This window comes from Budorcas taxicolor, chromosome 10 (assembly GCF_023091745.1).
Source record: "Budorcas taxicolor isolate Tak-1 chromosome 10, Takin1.1, whole genome shotgun sequence".
Classification (NCBI taxonomy): domain Eukaryota; kingdom Metazoa; phylum Chordata; class Mammalia; order Artiodactyla; family Bovidae; genus Budorcas; species Budorcas taxicolor.
This window is the reverse complement of record NC_068919.1, coordinates 80,386,419-80,394,667: the sequence shown is the minus strand read 5'-3', so window position 1 is coordinate 80,394,667 and position 8,249 is coordinate 80,386,419. Positions and strand designations below refer to the sequence as shown.

General features: G+C 39.8%; 1 pseudogene; it reads left to right on the top strand.

Annotated features, from left to right (window-relative positions):
• The first annotated feature begins 3,077 nt into the window (after positions 1-3,077).
• On the top strand, positions 3,078-5,777 carry LOC128054837 (syntenin-1-like; annotated as a pseudogene).
• Positions 5,778-8,249: the final 2,472 nt, after the last annotated feature.

Genomic DNA, 8,249 nt, shown 5'->3' with positions numbered 1-8,249 from the left:
AAAAACAACCATTAAGCAACAAAATGGCAACATATACATACCTATCAATAATCACATTAAGTGTCAATGGATTAAATGCTTCAATCAAAAGACATATGGTTGGGCTTCCCTGGTAGCCCAGTAGTTAAGAATCTACCTGCTATTGCAGGGGACACAGGTTCAATCCCTGGTTCAGGAAGATCCCACTTGCCATGGAGCAATGAATGCTGTGCGCCACAACTACAGAGCCAGTGTTCTAGAGCCCATGAGCCACAACTACTGAGCCCGCACACCAGAACTACTGAAGCCCGCATGCCTAAACCCAAGCTCCACAGCAAGAGAAGCCACCACAATGAGAAGTTCACACACTGCAACTCGAGTGTAGCTCCTGCTCACTGAAACTACAGGAAGCCCAGGCACAGCAGTGAAGACTCAGCACAGCTCCAAATAAGCAAATCTTAAAGACATAGGTGGCTAATTGGATTAAAAAAAATAAAAAAACAAGACTGATCTATATGCTGCCTACAAGAGACACACTTCAGATCTAAAGACACAGACTAAATGTGAGGAGAGGGAAAAAGATATTTCATGCAAATGGAGATAAAAAGAAACCTGGGTAATAATATTCATATCAGACAAAGTTGACTTTAAAACAAAGTCTATAATACAATCAAAGAATAGCATTATATAATGATAAATCAGTAGAAGAAGAGGAAATAACATTCGTTAACATATGTGCAACTAAATGAGAGCATCCAAATATATAAAGAAAACATTCAAAGGCATAAATGCAAAAATTGACAATAGTACATTAATAGTAAGGGACTTTCCCCTTTAAGTCAGGGAACAGATTATCCAGACAGAAAATTAATAAGGAAACAGTGCCCTTAAATGACACATTAGACCAGTTGCACTTAATATATATTTATATATGTACATATATATGTACATATATTTATATATATGTTACATATGGAGTACGTCAAGGCTGTATATTGTCACCCTGCTTATTTAACTCATATGCAGAGTACATCAAGAGAAACACTGGACTGGAAGAAACACAAGCTGGAATCAAGATTGCCAGGAGAAATATCAATAACCTCAGATACGTAGATGATATCACTCTTATGGCAGAAAGTGAAGAGGAGCTGAAAAGCCTCCTGATGAAAGTAAAAGAGGAGAGTGAAAAAGTTGGCTTAAAGCTTAACATTCAGAAAACGAATATCATGGCATCTGGTTCCATCACTTCATGGGAAATAGATGGGCAAACAGTAGAAACAGTGTCAGACTTTATTTTTTTGGGCTCCAAAATCACTGCAGATGGTGACTGCAGCCATGAAATTAAAAGACGCTTACTCCTTGGAAGAAAAGTTATGACCAACCTAGATAGTATATTCAAAAGCAGAGACATTACTTTGCCAACTAAGGTCCGCCTAGTCAAGGCTATGGTTTTTCCTGTGGTCATGTATGGATGTGAGAGTTGGACTGTGAAGAAGGCTGAGCACCGAAGAATTGATGCTTTTGAACTGTGGTGTTGGAGAAGACTCTTGAGAGTCCCTTGGACTGCAAGGAGATCCAACCAGTCCATTCTGAAGGAGATCAACCCTGGGATTTCTTTGGAAGGACTGATACTAAAGCTGAAGCTCCAATACTTTGGCCACCTCATGGGAAGAGTTGACTCATTGGAAAAGACTCTGATGCTGGGAGGGATTGTGGGCAGGAGGAGAAGGGGACGGCCAAGAATGAGATGGCTGGATGGCATCGCGGACTCGATGGACGTGAGTCTGAGTGAACTCCGGGAGTTGGTGATGGACAGGGATACCTGGTGTGCTGCGATTCATGGTGTCGCAAAGAGTCGGACTCGACTGAGCGACTGAACTGAACTGAACTACATATATATTTATACATATATTTATATATATGTATACACACACAGGAAATTCCATCCAAAATCAGCAGAATGTATTCTTTTCAAGTGCATATAGAAGATTCTTCCAGATAGATCACATAGTAGACAACAAACCTCAACATGTTTAAGAGGATAGAAATTATATCAGGCCTTTTCCCCAGCACAGTGGTATGAAACTAGAAATTAATTACAGAAAGAAAAATGGGAAAAACACAAAACACATCAGAACTAAATAAGCACACTACTAAAAACGCAATGTGTCAATGAAGAGATAGAAACTAAGAAAATACCTCAAGAAAAATGAAAATAAAACTAGAACTTTCAAAAGTCTATGGGATGCACTGAAGGCAATTTGAACAGGGATGTTTGTAGTGATACAGGCCTACCAAGCAAACAAGAAACATCTCAAATAACCATCCTAATTGACCATCTGAAGGAATTAGAAGAGAGCAAACAAGGCCCAATGTCAGCAAAAGGAAGGAAATAATAGAGATCAGAGAGGAAATAAAGACCAAAACAAACAAACCACTAATAGAAAAGACCAATGAAGCAAAGAGCTAGATTTTTTTTAAAAGAAAAAGCAAATTGATAAGCTTTTAACTAAAAGAAAAAAGATAAAGGACCCAAATAAGCAAAATTAAAAATGCAGGTTGATAAATTAAAACCAGTATCACAGCAACTCAATCATAAGAGAATATTATGAACAGATACATGCCAACAAACCAACAACCAAAGAAGACGTGGATAAATTTCTAGATATTAAATTTCTACAATATTCCAAGAAAGAATCAGGAAGAAACAGATAATCTGAATAGACTGATCACTGGTAGTAAAATTGAACTAGTAATCCAAAAACTCCCAGCAAACAAAAGTCCAACACTTGAAGCCTTCACAGGGGAATTCTAACAAACAAAGAATTATTACCTATCCTTCTCAAACTATTGCAAAAAATTAAAGAACACTGAAGAGTTCCAGATTTATTCTTCGAGGCCACCATTACCCTGACACCAAAACCAAAGGCACTACAGAAAAAGAATATTACAGGCCAATATCTCTGATGAATATAGATGCAAAAATCCTCTAGAATATATTAGCCAACCGGGGGTCTCAGAAGTCTGAGCCAGTGGTTGGCAGAGGCAGCGGCAGCAGCAGTAAGCGGGTCTCAGCAGGCTCGCAGAATCCTGCAAAAATGTCTCTGTACCCGTCGCCTGAAGACCTGAAGGCAGACAAGGTGATTCAGGCTCAGGCTGCCTTTTCCACAAACCCTGCCAACCCAGCGATTTTATCCGAAGCCTCTGCTCCTGTCTCTCCAGATGGAAATCTCTGTCCTAAACTATACCAGAGTTCTCTCAGTACGTGGGCCTGAGTTTAAATAAAAAGAAGAAATATGTGCAAATAGGGCCATGGTTCCTGGAACACCAAGTCAGGGGCAGTTGATTGGCATGGACTTCCAGTCACTGGGGGTGACATGGGAATCTGCAGAGCAGGGATTAAGTAAGGAATCTGGGAAGTCATCTTATGTAAGGATTAGAACAGAAAAAAAAAAAAAAAAATCGGGCTCAGGCTGAAATCCATAGACAATGGTGCATTTGTTCAGCCAGCTCGTCCAGACCTAGTCTTGGTCCTCTGCTGGGAGCCAGTGTGAGGAACTCCACCTATGGCAAAGGTCATGAGGAAGGAGGCTTCGGCAAACGCAAACGCGGGATCGAGCCTCAGGAAACCCCCTGTTACCGAGCATCTACTCCCAAAACCAGAGTCTGTTTTATGCTCTCACCTATACCTCTGACTTTACCGGGGACTGACCCCCATTACCTCTCTCGGAAAAGGAGTTAACTTACAGCTCCAAGTCAATAAAAATTCCTGGGCGTGACAAGGGTGTTTCAACTTATGAACTCCTCTGAAGGTTATCTAGCCTGCCTGTACAGGTTCGTCTGGCCACATGTGATTGTTTACAGCCTCCCAACCATGAGAGGCATGAGATGTTTTAGACTTACTAAAGGCAGATTCTTTTGGGAAGTTGGAAATTGTTAGTATCATGGGTTGGTTAGGAATTATATTGGTGAAGGGTTTTTCATTTGTTGTGCCAATAATTGCTGCTAATTCCCTGCCCTGGGTGTGACAAGGGTGTCTCAGGTCAAACCTCTCTGCTGACAGACTAGCTTGTGTGACAGGATTATCCACACCCCTGCCACTATGCACATGATTGTTTACTACCTCTCAACCATAAACAGCACAGAGAGTTTGGAGTATTTTGAAAATCTTAATTAGCATAGGGCTTTTCTCATTGTTGAGTCAGTGATTGACACCAGGCCTCCATATCCTTAGGCACCTGGGAATATATTAATGTATTTGGAATATAGAAAAGGAAATATAGTAGTTTTTGATGTTAGCAATACTAGACTCTTTTATGAATTTTCTCTTTTGTTATAGATCACTGTACTTTGTTATAAATCACTGTGTCCTTGCTATGTAAAAATGTAACTTTATCACTATTTTAAGACTAAATAGATCTTAAGGGGAACATTGGTGAAGCGTTTTCATTTGTTGGGCTGATGTTTGCTGCTAAATCTCCATATTCCCTGCCATTCTAATGAATATAACTAGCATATAGGAGAAATGAGTATTAACCTTTAAGATTAATCATGTTAACCTTAGGATAAATAAATTCCTTTCTTAGTTGTAACCCACTACACCCTCACCCTATAGGAATGCAACTTTATCTGCTACCTTCAGAGGGTGGGACCTGGTTTAAGAAAAAACACCCTTGGAAAAAATAAGTTTTTTGCTTATCAGAAAGAAAGGATCATAAAATGTCAGCAGGCCTCATGGCCAGAAGATGATGTAAAACCCCAAGACCTTTTTTTTATACATTTATGTGAAGCACCTGATTTTGATAAAGGTCAGGACTGCTGACCCCCACGTCACTCTGTATTCATCCCTATGTATAACTAAAGGTATATAAGCAAACCTAAAAAATAAAGAAATCGGATCAGTTTCTGGAAAGACTGATTCCCCCGTGTCGTTTCTTTCTTGCTTCCCGTTTTTCTGGCTGAATTCCCATCTGGAGCGTGGGTGCTCGCCACGTCTACTTACTTGCCCCGGCTTTTAAGTTCCATGCGAGAAGGAGCCCAAGGAGGGGCACCTTCCAATATTCAAGTGGCGCCGGTGGCCCAACGTAGATGGTGCAAATCCTTGTCTTGGAATTTTATTGGTATCCCACGTAAACCAAGTTATTCAGCCTCTTTTTCTCCACTAATATTTCCTACTACACTATCCGTTTCTAATCTCTCTATATATCTGTAATTAAATAAGTTCTTTCCTAGGACGCCAACTCTGTCCCCGCTTCTAATTACCCTGGATCCACCGGGGCTGGATCCCCATCAGTCCTCCCTGGTGGGTCTGCGTTTTGGGAACCAGGTGCTGCAGATCAAGGAGAACTGAGTGGGCTGGAGCTTGGATCAGGCACTCAGGGTGTTCAAACAGGCTTTTGGGGAGAAGATCACCATGACCATTCGTGACAGGCCCTTTGAATGGACAATTACCTTGAATAAGGATAGTACCAGACAGGTCGACTTTGTCTTTAAAAAATGGAAAAATCATGTCCATTGTGAAAGATAGTTCTTCAGCTAGAAATGGTCTTCTCTCAGAACACAACGCCTGTGAGGTCAATGGACAGCATGTCATTGGACTGAAGAACTCTCGAATCGCAGATGTACTGTCCACAGCTGGAAATATAGTTAAGTATAGTTCTATTATAATCATGTCTGCTTTTATCTTTGGACACATTATTAAACAGATGGTGCCAAGCAGAATGAAAAGCTTGCTGGATCACACCATTCCTCCAAGCATAATGAGAAGCTTGATGGATCACACCATTCCTGAGGTTTAAAATTCAGGGCACAGTGGAAACTTCCCAGAAGTTCGCCTGTAAGTCTTCAGCAACTTGCCTTTATATTATGCACATGAAGCCTTCCAGGAGCCAGCGAGCATTTGCTGTGTGAGGACCTTCATGTCCACCAGTAGGGCTGGGAATCTTACTGTTCAATCTGGTATCTTGTTCAGACATCAAGATAGTTGTAATCTTATCCTGGTTTTAAGTTGAAAAGACTTTCACAGACTAGTTTCTTTCCTGGGAACCTGATCCCAGGATCAAAATCACTGGGCTCCAAAATAACTGCAGATTGGTGACTGCAGCCATGAAATTAAAAGATGCTTGCTCCTTGGAAGAAAAGCTATGACCAACCTAGACAGCATATTAAAAAGCGGAGACATTCCTTTACCGACAAAGGTCCATCTAGTCAAAGCTATGGTTTTTCCAGTGGTCAGGTATGGATGTGAGAGTTGGACTGTAAAGAAAGCTGAGTGCGAAAGAACTGATGCTTTTGAAATGTGGTGTTGGAGAAGACTCTTGCGAGTTCCTTGGACTGCAAGGAGATCAAATCAGTCCATCCTAAGGGAAATCAGTCCTGAATATTCATTGGAAGGACTGATGCTGAAGCTCCAATACTTTGGTCACCTGATGTGAAGAACTGACTCATTGAAAAGACCCTGATGCTGGGAAAGAATGAAGACACGAGGAGAAGGGGATGACAGAGGATGAGATGGTTGGATGGTATCACCGACTGGATGGACATGAGTTTGAGTGAGCTCCAGGAGTTGGTGATGGACAGGGACGCCTGGCATGGTGCAGTCCATGAGGTCGCAAAGAGTTGGACACTACTGAGCGATTGAACTGATCTAAACTGAATCTTTCACAAGCTTTGTGAATGGAATGACTGATATAGGCTCAGCTCTGTGTTAGACCCATCACCTTCACCCTGGGTATCAAGAAGTGCTGTTGGATCCCTTTAGTTCTGTGGTGTATTTGCATTTTTACTGTGTCACTGTAGTACATTTATAATTACTTTTTTCAGTTCTGTGTGTCACACACCAATTACGTAACACTGGTTTTATTCCATGTAAGCATTATTAGAGAATGTGTGTAGCTGTAAGAGACTGTATCGATTATCATTACATTTTAACTACTTAATGTGCTTGAATTGTCACCTTAACTATGTTAAGCATCTAGAATAAAAGCCAAGATGTAATGATTGCTGCCTTTCTAAACCCAGATGCAGTTCTGCATTCAAAGGAGATGTACACAAGCTGCGCAGTCTGACGGTATTGAGGTTTTTTAGCAGCAGCAGCAGTCCTTGTGTAATGGGAACTTCTTCCTTATAATAGTAACCAGAATCATTTTCTGAGAAATGAAGCAGTATATATTCAGTGTAAAAATTCTTGAACTAAATAGATGAACCTTGGCTCCTTTTTCCAAGTGTAGATTAAGTTGGCTAAGACTTGATCGAGGCATTTACACGTTATGTAGCCTAGTCTCAGGACACTGTTCTGCTCATCTGTTCCATTTCCTGCCTCCTCCCTGCTCACAGAATGACAGTGGTACATCATCCTGATTTTTTTTTCCTCTCCTTGGGTTTATGCCTATTCTATTTTAATTGAAAATGTGTAAATAAAGTTTAAAAAAAGAAAATTCAACAATATGTAGAAAGGATTAAATACCATGATCAAGTGGGATTTAGTCCAGAGATGTGAGGATGAGTCAACATTTGAAAAAAATCAATGTCATATACCACATTAACAAAAGGAAGGATAAAAAGCACATAATCATCTCCACAGACACAGAAAAAGCACTTGACAAAATTCAACCTCATTCAGGATAAAAACTTTCATCCATGTGGGTGCAAAAGGAATGTATCTCAACATAATAAAGGCCATTATGACAGACCCACACTAACGTCATACTCAATGTTGAAACTTTTTCTCTAAAATCAGGAACAAGACAGGGATACCCACTCTAACCAATTATATTTAACACATCATTGCAAGTCTTTGCCATAGCAGTCAGATGAGAAAAAGAAATAAAAGTTATCCAAGAAAGAGTAACCTGTCACTATTTGCAGATGATATGGTAATATATGGAGAAAATCCTGAGGTCTCCAGCAAAAAATGATTAAAACTAATTAATAAGTTCAATAGAGTTGTAGGATACAAGACTAATACACAGAAATCTGTTGCTTTTCTACACGTTAATAATGAACTATCATGAAAACAAAGCAAAAAAAACTCTTTCTGGACTCCCTATTCTATCCCATTGATCTATATATCTTTTCTTATGCCAATACTATCAAGACTTCATGAATAGGTAGCATGGATGAATCTCTGAAAATATACTGAGTGAAAGAAGCAATTCTCAAAAGAATGCATACTATTGAAATTTATGTGAGATCCTAGAATAGGCAATATTCTACAGTAATTGCATATTACATATTTTATTTGAATAAATATATAAATTTGACATGTAGTA